Source organism: Carcharodon carcharias, chromosome 1 (assembly GCF_017639515.1).
Source record: "Carcharodon carcharias isolate sCarCar2 chromosome 1, sCarCar2.pri, whole genome shotgun sequence".
NCBI lineage: Eukaryota > Metazoa > Chordata > Chondrichthyes > Lamniformes > Lamnidae > Carcharodon > Carcharodon carcharias.
In genome coordinates, this window is record NC_054467.1 from 129,719,981 (window position 1) to 129,746,825 (window position 26,845).

The 26,845-nt window shown below is 42.6% G+C and overlaps 1 long non-coding RNA gene across 1 annotated transcript in view; it reads left to right on the top strand.

The window, feature by feature from the left end:
• The window catches only part of LOC121276555, a 78,491-nt gene that overhangs the window by 34,891 nt on the left and 16,755 nt on the right, over positions 1–26,845 (top strand). The gene's annotated exons all lie outside the window — the stretch shown is intronic.

The following is a 26,845-nucleotide window of genomic DNA, read 5'->3' on the forward strand; positions in this document are numbered from 1 at the left end:
CACAGGGAGTGCATAGTGCTTCCTGACAGACGTCACGCTGGGCGGACCTTAATTGGCCCGCCGGCGTAAAATGGTGACGTGCAGCCGACCTGGCGGGGGGGGTGGGAGGGCGCCAATCGGGAGCCCACCCGCCCGCGCCCACTCCCGCACATGCACAGTTCTGGTCTCTGTGTAGCAAAAAAGATGCTGAAGCACGAGAGAAAGTGCAGAAAAGATTTAAAATTCAGAGAATGAAATTATCAAGAAAGATTGAACATGCTGAAAAATAAAAGACTGAAAGGTGGAATTCTTTAAAATTTCACAGAGTGGATGCAAAGAAACTATTTTGAAGCCATCTTTCAATCAGTTTCTGGGCGAGTCCAGAACAAGGGAACGTTAGTTTAAGTTAAACACTAACAATGCAATAAAAATGTTAGCAGATATTTTTTAGCACCAGAGCGTAGTGAGAATATGAAACTTGCTGCTATGTGGGGTGGCCAAATCAAATGCTATTGACATATTTAATGGGAGGCTTAATGAGGAAGAATGGAATGGAGGGATAAGGGAGCAGGGTGGGAAGAGGTAATTAGAACTTTATGAGGCCCATGTGGAATATAAACACAGGCATAAACCAGTTTGGCTAAATGACCTTTTTTGATACGGCAGATTCTAACAAAAAAAGCATATCAGAAAAATAACAATAAATCTGTCTCACTGAGGGATTAATGTTGGCCATGATTATAGACTATTGCTTACTGCTATGGAATCTTGCATATACTTTACAAGAAAAATTGAATTCAGGACCTGGAGTAGCATTTAAACCAACAACTTTCTGGAGATTTGATAGAGGTGTTCAAAATCAAGAGGGGTGTGGACAGATTAGATGGGGACAAAGTGTTCCCATTGGCAGGAGGATTGAGAACCAGAGGGCACAGATTTAAGGTGATTGGCCAAAGAAGCGACATGACATGAGGAAAACCTTTTTTTATGCAGTGGGTGGTTGGGATCTGGAATGCACTGCATGGGAGTTTGGGCTACAGGAAAAAGGTGGGAGTGGGGGACTAAGTGAGTTGCATCTACAGGGAGCTGGAAGAGACACGCCAAGCTGAATGGCCTCCTGTGCTGTAACCATTCTGTGGTCCTATAATTTAAATAGAGAGAGCACTATAACTGAGTTAAACTGATGCTAAATAAATATCTTATGATTTTCTGTGTTCCAGTGCATTTGCATATCTTCCTTTAAGCCTGTCTACTGTGCTCTCCCTCCATAAAGCCAGTTACTTCTTGCCTCTTATTTGACAAAGTGTTGCGTGCTTTCAGATCACGATATTCAACGCATTGGTTTAACATGCATAGGATTTGCACATTTTGGTGATGAGAGGTTAAATATATTCCTGAGCAGGAACTAACGAATGGTCACTATGGTGCTTTGGTAAGTACAAAGTAGAACTTTCAGGATCAGCTCTCATTGTAACTGATACCGGCACTGCTTCATTCTCTTAGAATGCTGTTAGAATCCATTAGGACTTTCACATAGAGATTGTCCAAATCACATGTCAGTTGTTCAAATTGTAACTGATATCAGCAATGCTTTGGTCCCAAAGGAATTGCAGTAATAATCAACTGGAATGCAATCTGGAGGATCCCTTTCTAAAAATTCCCAGTGGATTTTCGCTGCAGTTCTGTTTGGACTGGAGTGCTATTAATATCATTTTCAGTACAAGCTGCTGCTTAAAACTTTGTTTTGTATGAATCACAAGAGAGCAGTGCTGTGAAGCTGGTAATCGACATTTATTCAAACTTTTTTCTTTTGCCACACCATGCCTGGGCCGGACTTGCACTTTAATGGTGAGGTGAATGACATTGTATGAAAATGATTGGCTGTAACATATCTTGGTTGAAGAGACTGATGAGGTTGACATTTGGAAAATTTGTTAAAATTGGTGGAACTGGCAACTTGTTGAAGTTAGCTCAAGTGGAGCGATTTCCAGATTTAACTCTGGCTTCTTCTGTCAATGCTTCTGTATAAACCCCTCTACAGAGACAAATTAAGTGAGGCAATGTCGAAGAAGTTTTTAAATTTTACATCATATGTAATTCATGGAGCTAATTAAAATTTGAAAATGCAGACAACAATACTCAGCTCTCATTCTTACTTCCCATTTGGGAAGAGTTTGTTGAGAGTATTTGTCTTGAGAAGGTAATTTGTGGACTTCAGTTGTTATTGATACTCAGTACATCATGACTGCCATTAACTGGACACCAGACAAGGAACAAAGAGATCAGCAGCAACAACAGACCTCTGTGTAGAGAATGGTGTGCTTAGCAGAGGAGCAGGGAACAGCAAAGGGGGCTGAACATTTTTTCTTCTTTCATGAGATATGAGCATCACTGGCAAGGTCAGCATTTGTTTCTCATGTCTACTTACTTAGAGAAGGTGGAGATGAGCTGCTGCCTTGAACCACTGCAGTCCATGTGGTTTAGGTACACCCACAGTGCTGCTAGGAAAAGAGTTCCAAGATTTTGACCCAGTAACAGTAAATAATCAGTGATATTGTTCCAAGTTAGGAAAGTGTGTGATTTGGAGTGCAACTTGAAGGTAGTGGTATTCCCATGCATCTGTTGCCCTTGCCCTCTCGGTGACAGTGGTTGCTGTTTTGGAAGGTGCTGCTAAAGGAGTGTTGGCAAGTTGCTGCAGTGTATCTTGAAGATGGTCCACACTGCTGCTGCTGTGTGTCAATGGTGGAGGGAGTGAATGTTTAAAGTGGTGGATAGGATGCCAGTCTTGAAGGCTGCTTTGTTCTGGATGGTGTTAAGCTTCTTCATGTTCCTCAAGCTGTGCTCAGCCAGGCAAATGGAGAGTATTCCATTACATTCCTGATTTGTGCCCAGTAGATGGTGGACAGGCTTTCGGGAGCCAGGAGATGTGTTACTCACTGCAGAATCCCCAGCCTCTGACCTGCAAAACCTGAAAGGTAATCACTGGATTATTACCTGAGCCATGAGCAAATTTGCGTAGGTTAATTAAGACTAGAGAGATGAATGCATGGTTCAAAGATTGGTGTGAGAGAAATGGGTTTTGATTCATGGGGCAAAGGCATCAGTACTCGGGAAAGTGGGACAGCATTTGGGACAGCCTTCACCTGAACCATGCTGGGACCAGCATTCTGATGAGTCATATAATGAGAGCAGTAATGAGGGTTTTAAACTAAATGGAGGGAGGAATCATGTGAGGGGAGATGTATATAAAAGAAATAACAATGTAAGTAGGATAGAGATTTGGGTAATGATAATCAAAGCATGGCAAATAAGGCCAGAGATTGCAAAGGTAGCCTTAAATGAGTTCATAAGACTGGATTCAGGACAATTTCTTAGAGCAGTACATTCTAGCCCCAAGTAGGGAGTACTCTAGACCTGGTAATGTGCAATGATACAGGATTAATCAACAACCTCGTAGTAAAGACAACAGCAATCATAATATAATAGAATTTCACATTCAGTTTGAAGGTGAGAAGTGTGGGTCTAAGGCTAGTGTTTTAAACCTAAGTAAAGGTAATGAGCGCATGAAGGTAGAGTTGGCTAATGTGAACTGGGAAACTAGGTTAAAGGGTAATACACTAGAGAAGCAGTGGTAGATTTTTAGGGAGATATTTAAAAACTCTCAACAAAGATTTATCCCAGTAAAAAAAAAGGCTCTTTGAAAAGGATACATCACTTGTGGCTGAATAAGTAAGTTAAAGATAGTATCGAATTGAAAGGAACACTACAATTCTGCAAAGATTAGTGGCAGGTCAGAATATTAGACAGATTTTAAGATGCAACAAAGAATGATTAAAAAAACATAAGGAAGAACAAAGTAAAGTATAAGAGAAAGCTAACTAGAAATATAAAGCTGATAGTAAAAGTCCCTACAAGTACTTAAAAGAGAAAAGAGTAACTAAAGTGAGTGTTGGTCCTCCAACGAGAGAGTCTGGGGATGAATAATGGAAAACAAGGAAATGGTGGAATTATTGAACAAGTATTTTATCTCTGTCTTCACTGTAGAAGACTTACATAACTTCCCAAAGATACTTGAAAGTCAAGAGGCGAAAGGGAGGGAGGAATTAAAATAATCACCAACAGAATGGAAAAAGTACTGGGGAACCTATTAGACCTAAAGGCTGACAAGTCACAGGACCTGATGGCCTGCATCCTAGGGTCTTGAAATAAGTGGCTGCAGTAACAGTAGAGGCATTAGTTATAATCCTCCAAAATTTCAAAGGTCATGGACAATTTTAAATTGTCACATTTTATTGCTCATGATCAAATATATTTGTACATGAAAGTGTGTATTTCTTGTATTCGGAGTGATTGAATCAAGTTTAAATAACCTAGCAGCAAGCTTTTTTTGTATTTGAAGAGGAAAAGTTAGTTTATTTTTACACACCCTTGCCGTAGAGGTTAGTAAAGAAGACAATGTCTCACTCACTCTCACTCACGCTCTCTCTCACACACACAAAACTAGGTACAGTTGAAGATAAAAACAGTCATTATAAAAATGGAATTTAACTCGGTCTCTGTTTCGGTGCAGGTCCGTTGTTTCATAGTCATGTTGGGTGGGATTTTCTGGCCCCACCCACCACCAGGATCACCCACTCTCGCTGAAAGTAAATGGACTTTTGGTTGGACCGCCAAATCTCCTGCAGCGGATCCCATCATGATGGGCCCTGAAAACCCTGACCTTTGTTACATTGTCTGAAGTAAAGGCTTTTAAATTGCAGATATGTCAACAGCTGTCTTGGCTGCTAAAGATGATTTATCGGAGGCTGGTTTTCTCAGGTAGGCTTGAAGAACGGAACAGGGTAGAGAAGGGAAGAGGTTCTTCGTTTCCCTTTTAAGATACTATGGAGTGGCCCTTTAACAGCCTGGTTGATTGCAGCAGTCTGATGGCTTTGCAGGTCCATCTCTCTCTTTCTCTCTCTCTGGCTCTGAAGATGTCTCTGAAAAGCAGTTTGAATTTTCTTAGCTATATCTTTAGCAGAGACACAAGGTGCTGTGCCATGTGACCCCACATCATTGTCAATTCATGATCCAATTAAATTATTGTGATAATCCCTTTTGGCAGTTGGATTCAGCTAACACCTGGGATTTCAGTACACTGAAACCTTGTGTTTCTGGAAAGGGTAAATTTGCATTGTTACAATGGCGATCTCAGCGGAGGTCTGTTTATCTCCTGGTCTGCCAAACATTGAGTCAATGTCAGAAAGTGCACCTTTGACCTCTGAAAAGTTAAAGGCGAGATCTACAAAAATTAAAGATAGTATCAGACTTAAAGAAAAAGCATATAATTGTGTAAAGATGGGTGGTAGGTCAGAAGGTTGGACAGAATATTAAAAAAAGCAAAGAATGATTAAAAAATTAATAAGGAGGAAAAATTAGAGAACGAGAGAAAACCAGATAGAAATATAAAGACAGCTAACAAGAGTTTCTATAGATATTTAAAAATAAAAGAGTTAACAAGGTGAATGTTGGTCCTAAAGAAAGTGAGTCTGGGGATAATGGAAATAAGGAGATGGCAGATGAATAGGTAATTCACATCAGGCTTCACTATAGAGGATAAGTAACATCCCAGAAATAGCTGTAAATCAGGAATTAGAAGGGAGGGAGGAACTCAAGAAAATTACAATCACCAGGAAAGTGGTACTTAGCAAATTGTTGGAACTGCAGGTTGACAAGTCTCTGGGTCCTGATGGATTTCATCCAAGGGTCTTGATAGAAGTGGCTGGTGAGATATTTGACATGTTGGTTTTAATTTTTCTGAATTCATTAGATTCGGGGAAGGTTCCATTAGATTGGAAAATAACTAATGCAACACCTTTATTCAAAAAGGGAGAGAGACAGTCAGCTTAATATCTTTTTTTTAAATTAATTCATGGGATGTGGGCATCGCTAGCGAGGCCAGTATTTATTGACCATCCCTAATTGTCCTTGAAAGATGGCTACAAGCTGTTTTCTTGAACCGCTGGAGTCCATATGGTGTAGGTACACCCACAGTGCTATTCGGGACAGAGTTCCAGAATTTTAACCCAGTGACTGATACTATCTGTCATAGGGAAATTGCTGGAATCCATGATTAAGGAGGCTATAATAGGATACTTAGAAAATCATAATGGGATCAGGCGGAGCCAACATGGTTTTGTGGAAGGGTAATCATTTTTAACTAAGTTATTAGTGTTCTTTGAGGAAGTAACAAGCAACTATAATGGGGAACCTGTAGATCTGCTGTACTTAGATTTTGATAACGTGCCACATAAAAGGTTACTACTGCACAAAATAAGAGCTCGTGGTGTGGGGGGGGAGTGGGGGGGTAACATATTAGCATTGATAAAGGATAGGTTATCTAACAGGCAGCAGAGAGTAGGGATAAATGGGTCTTTTTCAGGTTGGCAAGCTATAAGTAGTGGAATGCCACAAGGATCAGCAATGGGGCCTCAACTATTTACAATCTATATCAATGACTTGGTTGTAGGGACCAAATGTAAGGTAGCTAAATTTGCCAATGGCAGTGAGATAGGTAGGAAAGTACATTGTCAAGAGAAGATAAAGAGCCTATAAAGGGATATAGAAAGTTTAAATGAGTGAGCAAAAATTTGACAGATGGGGTTTAATGTGGGAAAATGTGAACTTGTCCACTTTGGCAGGAAGAATAAAAAAGCGGTATACTATTTAAATGGAGAGCGATTGCAGAACTCGGTGGTACAGAGGGATCTGGGTGTCATTGCACAGGAATCACAAAAAGTTAGTAAGCATGTACAGCAAGTGATAATGAAGGCAAATGGAATGTTGGTGTTTATTCCTAGGGAAATAGAATATAAAAGTAGGGAAGTTTTACTGCAGCTGTACAGGGCCTTGATGAGACCACGAGTGGAATTGTCCCAGATTTGCACTAAGTGCGGTAGTGGGTGTTTTACCCATCAGCTGCAATGGCGGCTTCTCACTCCATATTGCCCCAAATCCGCCATATTAATTATGCATTCTTGGGAATCATGCTGTTTTGACGGCGGGTGGGCTCCGATTCGCCCACCACACCGTCACCTTGCTGCTTCATCACGCCGGGCACCACATTTAAAGTACAGCCACATGTACACCTCTCAGCGCTTCTAGCCCAGGACTGCTACAAATAAGACATGGCCCCAAAAGGCAAGAAGACTGCAACCCCCAGGTTTAGTGACAGGTCCCTTATTCAAGGCTGAGTTAGATAGATTTTTGATAGTCAAGGGAGTCCACGGTTATGGGGGGCAGGCAGGAAAGTAGAGTTGAGATCACCATGAGATCATTCATAATTTTATTGAATGTTGGAGCAGTCTCAAGGGGCCAAATTGTCTACTCCTGCTCCTAATTCCCATGTTCCAATGTTCTTGCAACCACAGTACTTATGTGGCTGGTTCAGTTCAGTTTCTGGTCAATGCTAACCTCCAGGATAGTGGGGGATTCAGTGATGGTAATGCCATTGAAAGTTAAGAGGAAATGGATAGATTCACTGTGGTTGGAGATGGTCATTGCCCGGCACCTGTGTGGCACTTGCCACTTATCAGCCCAAGCCTGAATGTTGTCCAGGTCGTGCTGCATGATGGCACAAACTGCTTCAGTGGGAGTCTTGAATGGTGCTGAACACTGCAATCATCAGTGAACATACCCACAGGATACACTACCTGCATAAAACCAGATCCGCTTCCTTGACCTCTTGAAAGAGCAGTGCTTTCAGAGACTGAGGTTGTCACATCAGGTGCTAGGAGCCATCTGCTGCATCCTGCTGGAAGTGATGGCACCCATTACCACAGGCTATGAAAATTACAGCCACCTTCAACTTTTGTAATGATTGCGGTGCATTATGTTCTGCACAACGTTTCACAGGAGTGAGGATTTGAGCTACGGGAAGAACAAGATGTTCAGTGCGCCATGCCTGGGGATGATTCCAAGAAAGTGGAGGACAAGGATGAAAATGGAGACTCCTGTGACACACCAGCTGCTCACATTGCTGCCTGGGACACCATGGCTTCCATTATAGTAGTAAGGTTCAGTTAGTCACTAGACCACTGTCACAATCACAGCTCATGATCACTCTCCCTCTTCCCTGATGTAATCACCCACACCTAATCCACTGACAGAAAGCAGAGTTGCAACCAGCCAACTACCCATTGTATATTCCCACATTAATTTCTGTCAATTTGTGTCTTACTGGATTGAATATTAAGAGAATTGAGAAGTACAGGATAGTGCGGGAATGTGGAGTTAAGTAGAAGATCAACCACGATTGCATTGAATGGTGGAGCATGTTTGAACGGCTGAATGGCCCATTCTGGATTGTATTTCTTATTCATCAACAAGCAACTGGAAAGACAAATTGTCACCTCGAGACCAAGCATGGGGAACATGGGAAAGTGGTGCAAAGTAATAAATTCTACGTGATTCTAATCACAATGGAACTTAACAGCATAACTTTTTGTCAAACCCATGTTGCACTACAAAGTTTTTTTCTTCCTTTTTCTGTCATCCCTATGTGGTGCAATCCCTGTAACTTGAGAAGAGGTGGAGGCAGGCTGCTCAGAATTTTGCTCTGACTGCTGAGTTGCTCTTGGCCAGTGCCTTCTGGGTGTTAGACTCTAGCAAAAGCTACCCACCTGCACTTGTGCAGGGCCAGACTCAGCCATCAGGAAAGAGATAATATGGGTACTGGCTGAGGCGACGTGGGAGCAAGTGCAAGTAATTTGAGTGGAATTCTCACTTCCACATCCTCTCTCATCAACCTCTCGTGGGCCAGCTGCACTTCACTCCCACACTCCGTACAGGGCAGTGGCTTGAAAAAGATCAGTGACATGCTGGAAGACTAAGGCTAAGATGTCATTCATTCTGTGTAAGGCGCCAGACATGTTGACGTCCAGATTTTGTCATCGTCAAGCCCTGCATCGAATCATTTTATTGCCATTGCAGGTAGTCCAGAGTTGACCAATACGTCCATGGAAGGAGATATCTCCACAATGCCCTGTGATATTAACCCACATGTGTTTGAGTTGGTTCCCTTTATTCTCTCTATAATTGTTAACAGTGTGCACGAAGGCCTGCCAGTACATCACAGACTTCCTGTTTTCCCTCAAAGACCACCCTTCTCATTGGTGGCTCCTGGGTTACATCGTCTGTACTCAGCTGAATAAAACTTCAAGAGGGCTATCCCCTCTTTCACGGGCTCTCGTTAACTTACCCTACCAGCACTATCTGCTCTTGTTCACTTGTGAAGTGTGAGCGACCAGTTGAAAACCCAATTATCTGTCCAACTGAAGCCACTGAAGTATGAGTATCTGAGCTAATGCACGGTTGGTATGTGTCCTGTGATGGTGCACCCTCAGAAGGAATCAGCTGTTCAGATGATTCGTCACCTGGGAGGTCCACCAATTGCTAATATATGTATGAAGTGGAGAGAATAGATATGAATTAATAATGAGGTAAGTAACTTAGAGCTATGAAGCTTATCGCTACTGAAATCGAGTCAATGTGACTGAATGTTATATGGCATGCAGGTCATGGATATTCAACTCTGTTACTATACAGTTGCAAGCTCCCAGTCTGTGCATCTCCAATGATACTAAAATGGAGAGTCAAAATCCTGGAATTCCCTAATGACACTGTGGAAGTATCATCACCAAACAGACTCTAGCAGTTTAAGGTAATTTAATGGGTAATTAATGTTGACTTTGCCTGAGATGTCCACAGCCAATGGATCTCATCCCATGAATGACTAAATTTTTAAAAACCCTGTAATGCCCAGTGCTTCCTCCTCTGCAGCTGTCCACTGGGAAATCTGTGGAGGCCCACCTAAGGTCCCACCCCTCGCTCTACTGTTCTGTGCTATCTTCTGCAATGAGCCAAGGTACAGATCAATGAATGACTGTAATAGTATGTGTTCACCTGATGGATGCAGTCCATTTGGTTTTGTGACTATGAGAGAGACATCAAATTACACATGGATCACGGTGAGTGACAGGGGTGACTGATAGATTGGGATGTGATGAAGTGCATAAGTAATGGGTAATTCTAAGAGCAGTGGGTGAGAAGTGATACGATGGAGTGGGCCTGCCAAGGCAGAGTGAGGGTATGGGCGGTGTTGTGCACAAGATGTGGGTAAATGTGTAACTGTACTCACCTTTCCTAAATGGTTATGTCATCAAGGCATTTCCTACATTGAATGTAGGTTGTGGCATAAAGCTTCTGCTGTTGACTTCGCTGCCTTTCTCCAACCACACACTTTGTTGTACAGCAGGTTATTCCTCCCATGTTAGGGACAAAGTTCTCTCCCCTACTCCTCATTGAATTCAGCATTACATCAAGGGAGGTATCGCTAAAGCTTGATGCAGCCCTTGTCCATCTGGATTCCATCACAAGATTTCTTTATCCTTCTGTAACTCTTAGCTTCTCAAATTCCATCTGTGGATTGCCCTTCTAAATGCTTTAGTTGAGCTTGAGCTATGCAGGTCTGCACCATGCCCCCTGCTGCATATTGAATACCAAAGCCAAAAGTGATATTAGAATGAGGTGGCCCTGTTGAATTTTATACATAATGATGCACTGAGACTTCTTCCAGGTTTTAAAGCTGACATTGCATTCCTACCCCCACCACCCACTGCAAATGTGCTTTTGAGATATCATTGGGGCCTAAACATTTTTAAAATGCAATGTGAGATATTTGTAATGAAGCTGTTAGTACATTCAGAGTAGATCCATCTTAGCTTAATTAAAACAGCAAGACATGCTTGTCGAGCATCAAAGTTAGTGTCAATGCCAAGAAATTAAACAGTGTCTGACACTGGGAATCAAATGTGCCGATTGAGTTCCTATAGTGTGCACAGCACAATAGAGTGTAAAGCTTTCTGATTCTACCCAACAATGTGCCTTCAAAGCAACATTAAATGAGCATTTCTTATTTCACTTCCCACACCGCCCACTTCCATGGACTGTTTGTATTGGATTATTCAATTACTTGCAATTTGTATTGAGTTGTATAACCTTTTCCTATGGATTAAAGCCTAATAGGTAGTGAGTTGAATCTACCCAAACTCATTTCACCTAATGCTCACAGACTTCTATTCCATCAACTTAGATTTGAACCCAGGTCCCAGAGATGAAAGTTTGCTAACATACAGTTAACTCCATGCCTTGGGAAATATCTAGGGTTCTTTTGTGCATTCCTGAATACTATTCCGTGAGCTTGTGAAAAATTGCCTCCAGTTAAGAATTGAACAAAATTAGAGCTATATGGTGTGCAGGGTGAAGGGAACATTTTCCCTGAAGCCACTTTGCTACATCACATAGGGAAGAATTTTCCCATCGGCGAGCAGGAGTGGGGCCCGCTCGCCGACATGTAAAATGACACGCAGTGATGTCGGGTCAGTGTCCTGGCGTCACCGTGCTTCATTTAGGTTGTCAGTTCGGCGGGTGCGCAGTCAAGTTGGCTGCGCGCCTGCAAAACTGTCAAAGGCCATTAAGAAAGTAATTAAAGTTGTTCGGAATGCTGCCCGTCCAACCTTAAGGACATGCTATAACGGCACGTATCTTTTTATAGAAATACTAAAGTTCTGTACTACCAAACTACAATTGTAAAAGTTAATTTTCAGTACTGGAGAAGTTGCTTGATAGTAACTAAGATTTATCATGGTGTTAAAAAGTGGTGTTACTTGGACTGGGATGGACACTGCCTAACGATTTTGTTGATTTTAGTCCATATGTATGAGGTATGTACAGAAACTTCATGGCCTAAGTTTTTCCCGTGTCGGGCGGGCTCGGTGGAAACTGGGGAGGGCGGTCGCAGAGCCGACCGCCGCCCGCAATTGGCTCCACACCACCATTTTATGCAAGTGGGCCAATTAAGGCCTGCCCAGCGTAATACGGAGCAGTAGCGCTGATTGCTGCCTGTGTGGGCGGGGGGAGGAGGAAAAGTCGGTTCCAGCACTCCTCATGCATGCAAAAGAGCGCTTCAATCTCCTGAGGCACGGAGCTACCTCAAGGAGATTGAAGCGCTTTTTAAAAAATAAATAAATAGAATAAAAATGTAATGAAACGTGTCCCCTTATGTGACTGTGTCACGTGAGAGGGGACATGTTTTTATTTTTCAGAAAATTTTTTTGTTTAATTCGTAAACGCTTTAGGAAACCTCATCCCGCTTGTGGATGAGGTTTCCTAAAAAACGTAAAGGCTGCTTGGCCTTTTCACCTGTCCACCAACTGTAAGGTTAGACTGGCAGCGTTAGCTTGAAATTAATTACTTCATTAATGGCCTTAATAGGCCTTCCAATTATTGGTGGGCGTGCCGCCAACTCCGGTGCACGCCCGCCAAACGAAACATTGTGAGACAGCGCGATGAAGTTGGGACGCACACCCGCGCCATTGCGCGTCATTTTACGCTCTGGCGTGTCGGGCCTGCCCCCGCCTGCCAACTGTAAAATCCTGGCCCATGTCATTCAATTAATTTGGATGATGAGACGAAAAAGAATCTTTTGGAAGAGCAAAGCGCCTCAAACAGTAATTCCTATATTTCCATGTTTAGCTGTATTTGTGTTTGCAAGAAGGTGTTGTCTGATTTGCACATAAATAACATTTGAATGTGTTCACCTCATCTTTATTGTTATAGCAAATTCTGGTCTACCATCTTTAATAGAACAAAACATTCAAGGTGTTTCACAAATGGGTATAATGAAATAAGCAATGCGCTAATGCAGATTAGGCAACAGTTGCTGCCTTCCAGAAATAATTCATTACATTTTGCAATCATGGCACAGTGTGGTATAAATGCATTTTTTTTTCTTCACTTAATATAAAATTATCATGACAAATGCTGGTTAGTCTGATCCTTAGTTGATGAACACACAATCATGGCTGCAGAGTCTTGTTGGGATAACATTTAACTTTGACGTTTAACAGGTGGTATTGGATTGTCCATCTTTTATACACTTTGCCACATTTTCCTACTTGCAAAACAGCAGGCCAATCCAATGCTGCCAGTTTTCTGTTCCCCAGAGTAGTTGAAAGTTTTCCCCGATGTTAAAAGGGATCCTGTAATTCTATAAAACATAATTATATCTTTTGTTTTGTGATGGAAAAAGTAAAATTATAATTTCCCCTGAAAGTGCAACCACTTCTTTCTTCAAAAACAATCTGAAGCTGATAGTGGCAAAACGGTTAACAGTATAAACAAGCCCCTCGCAATCGATCACATTTGTCCAATGTTTTATATTTTATAATTGTGACTGGGACAGAAGTGGACCGGTGGAATCTTAATCTGAATCTATGGTTTACATGCATTGGCCTCCTGGTCTCAGTCATGCCATTACAGAGTAGTGTGTGAAGGCCAGAGCCTCAACTACAAAGAGGGACAAAAATTGGGATTGAGGAAGAGTGGCATTATCAGAACCCAGAATGCAAGTCATCCAGCTGTCTATTTGCCAATAATAATGGGTGACACAGAAAGGCCCAAAAAGGAGGAAGGCAGAAGAGATCTTGAGAGCAATGTAACACTAAACAAAAAAAGAAACAGCAGCATAGCCTTCCTTCACAATTGTTTAATCAGATACAATCTGCTGCTGGTAGTTACAAGGCACGTGAATTATGTTTCCACGAGCAGGATCTTTACACCCATCAGCGGGGGAACTGCGGGAGCAGGCGCAGGCGGGTTCCCGATCGGCGCCGCCGGTTGGAGGCATGCCGCCATTTTACCAATTAAGGCCCGCCCAGCGTGATGTCTGCCAGGAAGCGCTATGCACTCCCTATGCGGGCAGGGGTGGGAATCCCTGAGCCTGGAGTGCGCTCTTTCGCGCATGCACGCGAAGGAAGCATAGATCTCCCTGAGGCAAAGTGCTGCCTCAGGGAGATTGGCTCAGGTTTGAAAGTTTGATTAAAGATAAGAAAAAAAAACACTGATGTCCACTCATGTGCCACTGTCACATGAGCTGGGATATGTCAATTTCTTTTGTTTAAACATTTCAGAAAAATTTTTAATACTCTCATGAAACCTCATCCCGCCCATGGATGAGGTTTCATGTTTTTTCAGAAGCCCGCCTGGGCTCCCGGCCTGCCCACCATCCTTAAGATTGGACAGGCAGGTCCTCAATTACTTTATTAATGACCCTAAGTAGCCATTGACAGGTCAGCGGGCACGCAGCCGACTCAGCTCCACGCGCACCCACCTGTAAATGTAAATAATGTGGTGTGACGTCGGGACACCCGCCTGACTTAATTTTACCCATCAGCGAGCAGGCCCCGACCCCCGCTCGTCAACCGGAAGATGCAGCCCCATCTTTCTGCTCCTCAGTAGCGTGCCACTAAGTTTCTGTCTTATACTGTTAGGGAGATAGGTGGTGGCAGGGGAAAGGAGAATACAAATATTCAGTTATTTTAATGTCAACGCATACCATCATTGTAGCTTTTGCAATTGCTGGAAGTACTATGTAGTATTAATGCATAATTAAAACTATATGGCCCATTAGTTGTCTTACTATTGAGTGTGCTAAGCTATCTTGATCTCTTAAATGCTCCCCTACTTTTAGTAAGAGATGTATGGAGCAGTATTCTGCATCAAAATTTGCTATTGTTGTTAATTGATTTTGATCATAGTGTCTCCTGAAGGTTAATGCAGCTGGTGTAACAATAGATAAGGAAACACACCTTAAAGGGCTAATTGATCAAAAAATTTATCTCTTGAAACTCAAGCCATATGGAAACTGCCACTTTTTATAATCTGCTTAACGGGAGAAGGAGGGGAATTAATTTCACAGTGCCCTTTTAGCTCAACATAGAATTATCAAAGCATTGAGTCACCAATATGCAATGATATTTTAGTACCATGACTCAATATAGGAACCAATAAAAATGATCATACTTGTTAAAATTGGAAAATTTTAATTCAGAATTAATAACCATTTTGACTGCTCCAAGGCTCTAAGTGGTAAGGACATATTACAATTCTTTATGGCACAGTAGTCTAACTAGATCATTAAAAATGCTTTTTAATTGTATGCTCTAGCCAAACATTGATTTAACAAGTATTCTAACTTTCTTTCAATCTGATACTCAGGGCTGAATTTTTTGCCTGTTGGGCGGGCGGGCCCAACCCAATCTCCAGCAGGTGGGGAGCCGATCCCCGCCGGAGAAGCGGGCCCTGCCACCATTTTAAGTGGGCAAGCCAATTAAGGCCCGCCCAGCATGACGTCTGCCGGGAAGCGTTATGCGGGGGGTTCCCCCAAATGCGAGAGTGCGCTTTTTCATGCATGCGCGCGAATGAGCACACATCTCCCTGAGGCTAACTGCTGCTAAGAGATCGCTGAAAGTTTTTCAAACTCTAAAAATAGAAAAATTAAAAAATCATTAACATGTCCCCCTCATGTGACAATGTCATGTTAATAAATTTCACAAAAACTTTAATTAACTTTTTTAAAACAGACATGAAACCTCATCCTGCCGGTGGATGAGGTTTCATGTTTTTTCCAATGCCCGCCGGGGCCCCTGGCCTGCCCGCCAACCTTAACGTTGGTCCTTTAATTGTTCTAATTATCCTGTCAATGGCTTCAATTGGCCATTGACAGGTCGGCGGGCAGACAGCTGATCTCGCTGTATCCCCGCCTTCCTGAAGATTTAAATGGGGCAGGATGATATCGGGAGATTCCTCGACGTCATTCTGCATCAGTGAGTGGGTCCCGCCCCCTGCTCGCCGATGGAAACATTCAGCCCTCAGACTCAGCCTCGGTCTTCACGACTGAGGAAGAGCATTTCTATTGTCTGGAGGTATAGCTGCATTATTTTTCATTTTTCAATTCCCCTTGAGAGTTGAAGTAATCAAATTTTGAAAGGGAGTTCTGACTTTATGGGCAAGAATAATGCAATGGGTTGTATTTTTGTTTTCTTTCAAATGCAACACATTATTAACTAAAAATAAATGCGTCCTTTTTGCTTTGGCAAGCCGTAACAAGTGGGGTGCCACAGCCATCAGTGCTGGGGCCTCAACTATTTACAATCTACATCAATGATTTGGATGAAGGGATCGAATGGTAGCTAAATTTGCTGATCATACTAAGTTAGTTGTCAAGAGGAGGTAGAGTGTGTGCAAAGGGATATAGACAGGCTAAGCAAATGGGCAAAAGTTTGGCAGATGCAGTATAATGTGGGAAAATGGGAACTTGTACACTTTGGTGGGAACAATGGATAAGCAGTATACTATTTAAATGGAAAGAGATTGCAGAATTTGGTGGTACAGAGGGATCTAGGTGTCCTCATGCATGAGTCACAAAAAATTAATGTACAGGCACAGCAAGTGATCAGGAAGTCAAATGGAATGTTGGTGTTTATTGCAAGGGGGGTGTAATATAGAAATAGAGAAGTTTTACTGCAGCTGTACAGGGCCTTGGTGAGACCTCATCTAGAATACTGAGTACAGTTTTGGTCTTCTTATTTGTAAAAGGATATAATTGCATTAGAAGCAATACAGAGAAGATTCACTAGACTCATTCCTGGGACGAAGGGTTCATTCTATGAAGAAAAGGTTGAACAGGTTGGGCCTTTACCCATTGGAGTTTAGAAGGCCCAGAAGGAAAAACTAGTAAAAAATGGGAAATAAGAATGCTGATCTGAACTGGTCTTGTATACCTTAAAATGGAACACCAGTAAAAACTAGGAATTAAAAGTACTGGTCCAAACTGTAGAAATGTAGAATGATCTTATTGAAACATATAAGATTCCAAGGGGACTTGACAGGGTGGATACCAGAAGGATGTTTCCACTCATAGGGGAGACTAGAACTAGGGGACACAGTTTAAGAATAAGAGGTCTCTCTTTTAAGACTGAGATGAGAAGAAATTTATTCTCTCGGGGCCGTTAGTATGTGGAATTCTCTTCCCCAGAGAGCAAAGGAGGCTATGCAATTAAATTTATTCAAGACCGACTTAGACAGATGTTTGATAGTCAAGGGACTCAAGGGATATTGGGGAAGACAAGAAGTGGAGTTGAGACCACAACAAGATCAGCTATGATCTTACTGAGAGAATTTACAGTGTATAGCAGCAATGGTCTATTCCTTTCTCCTAAGTCCCTTGTTCCTATGTTCCCATGTTAAAAGGACACAACACAATCTTTACTGTACATGCACATTTTTAGTTTAATTATAATTTCACAGAGGGCCAATGCCTTGCCTCAAAACCATGCAACTGTTCAGAAATTTAGACCATATGGAATCTAATTCTGCAATCAAGATTGCTCCAAAATAAAACAAGGCATGGATGTTGCTTTTTGGTTTATCATCTAACAAAAATTAAGTTCTCCATTAGTGATTGACAAATGAAACCCTGTGGCATTCATGGTATGTCTCAAATGTTTGATATGCATTTGATTTTATTTCAACAAATTTGTCCCACAGACCCCATGTACCAATGCCACTATACACTGTAAAGCTTGATTCAGGATGATGGGATTTCAGGCCTCTAGTATTGCTAGAACATTCTCAAGTTGCTGTTTAGCTACTTCTGTCCTTAGGTGTATGAAAAGATGCTGAATCTTTTAAATATGAAGCACATATTACTGTAATGGCACAGAGCCCAGTTCCACTGTAAGACTCTACAAAAGGTTCTTATCAGTAATGCAGAATACACCATTTTCATGATTGTGCTGGTTTTCTCTTTGCAGTTGTTTTTACGTTGTACATGGTATGAAATTTCATAAGCTGTAATTTTGAAATCACATACCAAGATATATTGCTGCCTGTATTAAAGCATAGATGCATTCAAAATGTCAGTGTGATGAGGTCATCAGAGCACACAAACTGTTTCAACAGATTAGATTTAGCCAATGGAGTTTATATTACTTTTACCTTGAATTTTATTCAATTTTTTAAAAGTAGAATTCAAATTTTTTCTGAAAAGCATTTAATCTTCATGGCTCCCTAGACTGCTAAAATATTGGAATTACTTTATTAATGAAATCTCACTTCTCAGAAATCAGAGAATAAAACTACAGGGTTTCCCCAATGGTTCAGGTAATAACTGCACCACTGTCTGTCTTTGAGTCATACAGACCTTGTTTGATTGCCAGAATGTACTAAAATGGCTGATCTCTACTGTGTGGCAGTAATGGCATTGCAATTCACCTAACACCACTGGGCTAGGGAGGGTGAATATGACCCAGTTTTCCACTTGTGACAGCTATGACTCAAAATGGGAAATAAACATTGAGGGAGGGACAATGTCCAAGCTTAGACACAAAGAATGGTGACTTGGACATGGTGTTGGACAATAGCTGATGTTCATGGAACAATAACCCAGTATCATTTGCAGCCTTCAGAAAGATGGGAGGGGAATTGGTTGATGCTCCAACAAACTGTGAGACATTTGCTTCTCTTTAGGGCTGCAATGGCACTGCAACCTCCAAGGAACCTACTTTTGCTCAAATTGAAAGTTGCAGTGTGTCTGAATGGGCTCCAGGGAGAAACCTCGCTGATGGTCCACTGCGAAGTGGTTGATAGGAGGGGAGATGGGAGTGGAGCTGGAAATTAAAATAACTTAAAGAAAACTTTTACAATTAGTACAAACACTTACCTGTCGTTGAGGTGAAGACAGACTTTAAGGGGCATGTCTTGAGACTGTGATGGGGGTTGGCTGAGGGACCAAGTGGCTTCAACCATGCCACTAGACTTCCCTGCTTAGATTGCTGATGGATCCTGCTGCAGCTGGTAGAGCAAATTCCTGCTGCAGCCAGCAAGAAAGGTAAAACACAGTCAGTGACATACACCTCCTCTTCACCACTGACTGAAAGATCTGGGCCAATGAACAAGGCACAACTGTTTCCAGTTTTCTTCAGCACCCGTGCCCCTACCCTGCTCCAAGTTCTGAGGATATAATAAATTGTTACTTTCGAACATAGAGAGTAGAAACTGAATCAAGATTTGATTTAATGAGCAGGAAATATTTATATCCTTACTGTACAATGTGGAATTTGCAGGCCTAACATTTGATTCAAGAACTGATGGGGCTGACAGTCTTCAAAATTTTTGTTATCTATCACTGGCAGCGCCAAGCAATAGGAATTGCAGTTAAATCAGGATTTATAGGTGTTTTTCAAGCAAGTCAGAAATGTTTTCCACGAGTGAGATCAGTTTTTACAAAGGTCGATATTACCAAGTTTCATTTTCTATTTGTCCTTGCAAGCACAAACTCGGACACAATTGTGCAGAAATGCAATTTTCCATTTGCTGCAGTTTTTAGGAGCAAAGCGGGTCTGAGGCAGAGAATTTTTTTTAATTAATAATGAAACGTAATAAAATTAACCAGATTTAGGGCAGAATTTTAAACAGCAAGGGGGTGGGTGGAGGGTTAAAACATCAAAAAAATGCTGCCATGTCAAAAGGGCAATATGAAGCCACTAACTTCAGCATTTGAGCAGTGTGCAAAGGCATGTGGGAAGCCCCATGGGAATGGCACGTCTGTGAATTAAATATGTAAAAAGTGAAATTGAAAGCACATTTAACCCTGAATTCTGGTTTTAACTGGCAATGCAAAGATTTCCCAACTCTCTGAAATTCACCAGGGTCAACAAGGAGAGGCCACAGCAACGATTGACAGGGCTGGCAAATTGACAGGCTGGGAAGTGTTTAAATGCTGCAAACAGGACACCTGATTCTTTGCTAGATGAGAGGCTTTTGCTCACAGTATTTATTCTGAGAGCGTGCTGATGCTGCTATGGAGGTGACTTCCAGCATTTTGGAGATGTTTTTGCTACCTTGCACTTTTCTCATTTTGATCTGCGTTTCCTAGCCATAAGCCTTCACTGTAGCATGGGATTAGCTTTTGCAGCTCCAACTTGGATCTCTGATGAGGAATAAGAGGAGTGGCAACACTAACAATAGAACCAAGAGCAAGAGCTGTCTTCTCATCAGACCATCTGCCTCCCGACAGGATAGAGGGGATGGACACAGAGCACCAGTTTGAAAGAGTTGAGAGCCCCACCACAGAGTCTACAAACAGAGGATCAGCACAAGGTGAGCCCCAGTGCCTCAGGAGCCTCAGGCTTTCATGGCAGGTTGTTGCTGACGTCTGCAGCCTCCTGGAAGACCTCCTTCTTTGTACACCAGGTGCACGCGCACTGCAAGTGGCTGTCATGGTCATCACAGCTTTGAATTTTTTTACCTCCTGCTCCTTAAAGGGATCTCCTGGCGACATCTGAAGAATTTCATGATCTGTTGTACATGAATGCATTGCTTAGGTGACTGATGTTATGTTCGACAGAGCTGCCACTTAAGTCTACTTTCATACAGATAAGGCCAGTCAGAACAAGAGGGCACTTGGACTTGCTGCAGTGGCTCGATTCCCACAGGCACAGGGAGTTATGGACTGTACACACTACAATGAAGGTGCCTTTAGATCATCCAGGAGTATTTGCCATTCAGAAAGGATTCCACTGCATTAATGTTCAGCTGGAATGTGACCACAGGAAGTTTTTCATCTTTGTCAATGTAAAATGTCCTCGAAACTGCCATGACTCCTTCATTCTGTGCTTGTCACATCACTCACAGTCCTTTGAACTTCCAAATATAGTCAGCAGGTAGCTCTTTGGAGACCAGGACTATCCTCTAATGATATAGCTGGCAACACCAGTGAAGAGCCCTGCTACTGATGTAGAGGAAGGTTAGAAGCAGAGCCACATGAGCACAAGAGCAATCATTGAGCAAGCCTCATTGTCAGTAGTTGTGCCTCAATTCGAAAATGATGTCACCTTAAGGCCCATGAGTTTCTGCCATGGTTCTTCATGTGACTGAACAGTCTGATTCTTGACCGACAGATCTTTGGGCACATGGGCCAGGATGGTTTTGTTTTATTTTTAAATGGGACGTGGGCATCATAGGCAAGGCCAGCATTTGTTGCTCATCCCTAATTGCTCTTGAACTGAATGGCTTTCCAGGCCATTGCAGAGGGTAGTTAAAAGTCAACCACATTGCTGTGGGTCTGGAGTCACATGTGAACCAGACGCAAGTAAGGATGGCAGATTTCCCTCCTTAAAAGACCTTAGTGAACCAGATGGGTTTTTACAACAATCGATCATAGTTGTCATAGTCACCATTCCTGAGACTAGCTTTATGATTCCATATTTATTAATTGCATTTAAATTTCACCAGCTGCCATGGTGGGATTTGATCCCTTGTCCTCAGAGCATTAGCCTGCGCCTCTGCATTACTAGCCCAGTGACATTGCCATAACCCCACCATCTCCCCATGTCCTATGAGCAAGCTATTGGGTTGCCAAAGATGTAATTCACATGCCCAAACAGATCTAAGGGTATCCTTCCTTATGCACTTGTAAGAGTATCCAGAATGGTACTGATTTGCTGAGCCTTGCACGACATGGTGCTGCAGAGAGACCTGGAGCTGCAGAAGGAGAAAGGTGAAGAATTCTTTGCATTTCTCTGAGGAAGAGGAGCTTGATGTGGCCAGGATGTCTGCTGCCACTCATCTTGCTGCCACAGAAGCCCACAATGGAGCCATAAGGATATGCTTCAGATAACCTGAGCATGTGAAGCCTTATAGCAAAACAATGTTGAAGCTACAACCATCTTCAGCTGCTTCATCAATGACCTTCCTTCCATCATAAGGTCAGAAGTGGGGATGTTCGCTGATGACTGCACAATGTTTAGCACCATTCACAAATCCTCAGATACTGAAGCAGTCCATATTCAAATGCAGCAAGGCCTGGACAATATCCAGGCTTGGGCTGACAAGTGGCAAGTAACATCTACACCCCACAAGTGCCAGACAATGACCATCTCCAACAAGCCTCCTCCTCTAGTTTGTTGTTTAATTGTCCACCACTGTTCATGACTGTATGTGGCAGGACTGCTGAGCTTATATTTGATTCATTGGTTGTGGGATTGCTTAGCTCTATCACATGCTGCTTCTGCTTTTTGGCATGCATGAATTCCTGTGTTGTACCTTCACCAGGTTAACACCTCATTTTTAGGTATGCTAAACAAGACAGAATCTAACCATTGACATTCAATGGCATTACCATCACTGAATCCCCAATATCAATATCCTGGGGGTTACCTTTGACCAGAAACTGAACTGGACTAGCCATATAAATACTGTGGCTACAAGAGCAGGTCAGAGGCTAGGTATCCTGTGGCGAGTAACTCACCTCCTGACTCCCCAAAGCCTGTCCACCTTCTACAGTGTGATGGAATACTCCCCACTTGCCTGGATTAGTGCAGCTCCAACAACACTCATGAAGCTTGACACCATCTAGGGCAATGCAGCCTGCTTTTTTGGCATGCCATCCTGAAACATTCATTCCCTTCACTGATGCACAGTAGCAGCAGTGTGTACCATTTACAAGATGCACTGCAGGAACTCACCAAACCTCCTTAGACAGCATCTTCCAAACCCACAACCGCTACTATCTAGAAAGACAAGGACGGCAGACCCATGGGAACACAACCACCTGGAAATTTCCCTTCAAGCCACTTACCATCCTGACTTGGAAAGATATCACTGTTCCTTCACAGTCACTGGATCAAAATCCTGGAATTCTCTCCCGAGCAGCATTGTAGGTGTACCTACACCACACAGACTGCAGCAGTTCTAGAAGGCAGCTCAGCAACACCTTCTCAAGGGCAACTAAGAATGGGCAATAAATGCTGGCCCAGCCAGCGAAGCCCACATCTGGTAATGAATAAAAGAAACACAGACCTGAAGTGTTAACTGTTGATTATCTCTCCACAGATGCTGCCTGACCTGCTGAGCATTTCCAGCATTTTCTGCTTTCATTCCAGATTCACAGCAACTGCAGCTTTTTACTTTTGTAGCAGGATGCTAATGCAATGGTTCAGTTAGAGCCACAGCAAAGCTTGCCCCATGAACTTTCAGGCTCCCGACCCACTACTGCAACTCCCCACTTCCTATTCCACCCCAACCCCAATGCGAGTGGATCCAAAAGGTGTAACAGCTTCTGCCTTTAGTTTCATTTAATTTTCCTAGCTACACTGAAATTCAAGTTTAAAATGCTCAGTGACACCAATGGCAGGAGCAGCCCTGTATGTCCAATAGTGACGACAGAGGCATCTGAATTTGTGCTTGATTCCAACACCTCTACTGTGAAGTTACCCAAATTGCATTTATCTAAATACTGAAAGATACTTGAACTCACTTTTGCCTCATATCTGCTGTGGTGTAGCTGTTTTGTATAGCCAGTATAATTGCACTATGAATTGCAAAATATCTCAGTGTAAAGGGAGTTTTATTACTTTGAGGTGGCACTGTTTTCATGGCAAAATTCAGAAAGCTGTAACTATCTGAACAAAGGGTTTTTATCCAAATAATAAAATATGATCAGCTTGAAAACATTTATTTTCATGCAATGTGTGATTATGTTATATCATATGCCATATTTTTTACGTATCTTGTAAAATCTTGGAAGCTCTGGGCAAGAGTCATTGGTGGAAATTTTAAGGTGATGGTGTAAAATGGGTGATACAGATCAGTTACCTATTATAAACCCCATCCAACTGAAGAGTAAAACCAACCAGGCTGCAGTACAGGTATCTGATCTCATGGCCCAGATTTTGCAGTCATGAGTGAAGCAAGCATGCTTTCCACAGACCTCAAAGGAAGCCTTCCCCGAAGAGATCTAGTCATATCTGTGGCGAAAACTTTAACTCTCTCGTTGTGCAATTGATTGTAGCGCTGTTCGACAGGGATTCCCAGTGTCAATCTACAGTGAAGTCATCAATTTGTGCAAGCCACCAATCACATTAAATAATTCTCACAGGCACCTAACAGGAAATGATAAACTTTTTATTTTACAGAGTAAGATACAGTTTAGAACATACATTTGGGGTCAAGGTGGAAGATAAAACATCATGAACAATTATCAAAAAAATATTAAAATCTAGTTTAAAAAATGGGCAGTTAAAGATAAAGGACACATTGAACAACATTCGACAACAATTGTTTTTTTTTCCGGGCTGAGATCAGCTATTCAGCAGTAGTTATTACTCATTGCCATTGAAAACCTAGGGGAGAATTTTCTCCCTGTCAGGGGGCTTGGATGGGAGTGGCCGGGCACATAGCTGATCGCTGCCCGTGACCGGCTGCACGCTGCCATTTTACACGTGCACACGGAAGCGCTGTGCGCTCCCTGTGCGGGCGGGGGGAGTAGGGAGAGTCGGGGCCTGCTCTCTTTCGCGCATGCGCACAAAAGAGTACAGCAATCTCCCTGAGGCACAGAGCTGCCTCAGGGAGATTAATTTAATTTTTGAAAATTTTAATAAAGAAAAAAAAAAATTAAGACATGTCCCCTCATGTGACAGTGTCACTGGACATGTCAATGAATTTTATTAAAAAATTTTATTAAACGTTAAAAACCTTCATGAAACATCATTCCGCCCGTGGTTGAGGTTTCATGATAAATGCGAAAGCCGCCTGGGCTCTTTGCCGGCCTGTCAACCTTAAGGTTGGACAGGCGGCTCAGTTTATTAGTTTAATTGATATTTAAATGGCCTTAATAGGTCTTTGACAGTTTGGCGGACGCACAGCCGACTCTGGTGTGCACCCGCTGAACTCAAGATCTGAATGACGAGCGGTGACGTTGGGACACGGGCCTGACATCACCGCGCGTCATTTTACGCCCCTGTTCTCCAACTTGAAGATTCTGCCCCTAGCGATATGAGGGTGGAAAAGAGACGGTTCTTGCCAGAGCAATTGGTTTTGCTGATTGCCAGCCCTGTGGAAAGGAGGGGTGGAACCCACACACAGCCTATGGAAGAGTAGTGAATGACAGACTACAACAACACAATATTTGCATTAATTGGTTCTTGCACTAGATTCTGAAATTTTAATCAGATTCAGGGGTGTAATGTGGCAAGTCTAAATCATCTACCCAATAATGTGGAAAATTTCCCAGTTATGTTCTGTCCACTAAAAGCAGGACAAATCCAACCTGATCAATTACCCCCTCATCAGTCTACTCTCGATCATCAGCAAAGTGATGAAATGGGTCGTTGATGGTGCTATTAAGCAGCATTCACACAGCAATAACCTACTCACTGGTGCTCAGTTTGGGTTTCACCAGGCCATCCAGGTTCCTGACTTCAGTATAGCCTTGGTCCAAATATGGACAAAAGAGCGAACTCCAGAGGTGAGATGAGAGTGACTGCCCTTGACATCAAGGCAGCATGTGACCAAGTGTGGCATCAAAGATCCCTAAAAAAACTGAAGTCAATGGGAACCAAAGGGAAACTTTCCACTGGTTGGAGCCACACCTAGCACAAAGGAAGATGGCTATGGTTGTTAGAAGCCAGTCATCTCAATTCCAGGACATCACAACAGGAGTTCCTCAGGGTAGTGTCCTAGACTCAAAATCTTCACCTGTTTCATCCATGATTTTCCTTCCGTAAGATCAGAAGTGGGGATGTTCACTGATTTTCAATACCGTTCATGAATCCTCAGATACTGGAGCAATCTGAATCCATATGTAGCAAGACCTGGACAACATTCAGACTTGGGCTGATAAATGGCAAGTAACATTCGCACCATTCAAGTGCCAGGCAATGACCATCTCCAATGAAAAAAATCTAACCATCTCCCCATGACATTCAGTGGCTTTACCATCACTGAATCACCCACTATCAACATCCTGGGGGTTATCGTTGACCAGAAACTGAACTGGACTAGCCATATAAACACTGCAGCTACAAGAGTAGGTCAGAGGCTAGGAATTCTGGGGCAAGTAACTCACCTCCTGCCTTCCCAAAGCCTGTCCACAAAGGAACAAGTGAAGTCCACAAGGCACAAGTGAAGAATGTGATGGAATACTCTCACTTGCCTGGATGAGTGCAGCTCCAGCAACGTTCAAGAAGCTCAACACCATCCAGGACAAAGCAGCCCACTTAATCAGTACCCCTTCCACCAATTTAAAAATCACTTCCTCCACCACCGATGCACAGTGACAGCAGTGTGTATCATATACAAGATACATTGCAGCAACTCACTAATGCTTCTTCTACAGCTCCTTCCAAACCCATGACCTCTACCACCTAGAAGTACAAAAGCAGCAGATGCATGGGAACGCCACCTGTGAGCTTCCTCTGCAAGCCACATACCACCTTGGTTTGGAACCTGATCACTGTTCCTTCACTGACGCTGGATCTAAATGCTAGAACTCCCTCCCTAACAGCACTGTGGATTTATCTGCACCAGATGTACTGCAACAGTTAAAGAAGGAAGCTCACCACTACCTTCTCTATGGCAATTAGGGATGGGCAACAAATGTTGGTCTTTCCAGCGAAACCCACAAGCCGTGAAAGAATAAAAAAAAGTTGTCTGTTTGTTGTAAAAAACCCCTACTTTGTACCATAGCCAAACGTTAAAATTACCTCCGGTAAGCCATAAAATTCCAACTTGGCATTTTTATGGTGCCTTGTTTTAATTGACAGGAATATGAAACATGACTTAAAGATGGGTGTGGGAGAAATAGGTTTTGGATCATGGAGCACTGTCACCAATACTGCGGAAAGATGGAGCTGTACAATTGCTATGGCCTTCACCTGAACCATGCTGGGACCAGTCTCCTGACGAATCACATAACTCAGACTGTAGAGAGAGCTTTAAACCAGTAGGATGCAGGGGTTTCACATGAAGAGTCATTTATAAAGTTAACATGAAAAGACAAGGCAATAGTACATGGTAGCAATATGGGGCATGATAACCAGAGTGTGACAGATAGGGACAAAGTGTACAAAAGTAAGAGCAAAAAGGATCAAACTAGGGAAAAATGGTAGTTAGACACAATTAAAGACTCTTCATCTGAATGTGCACA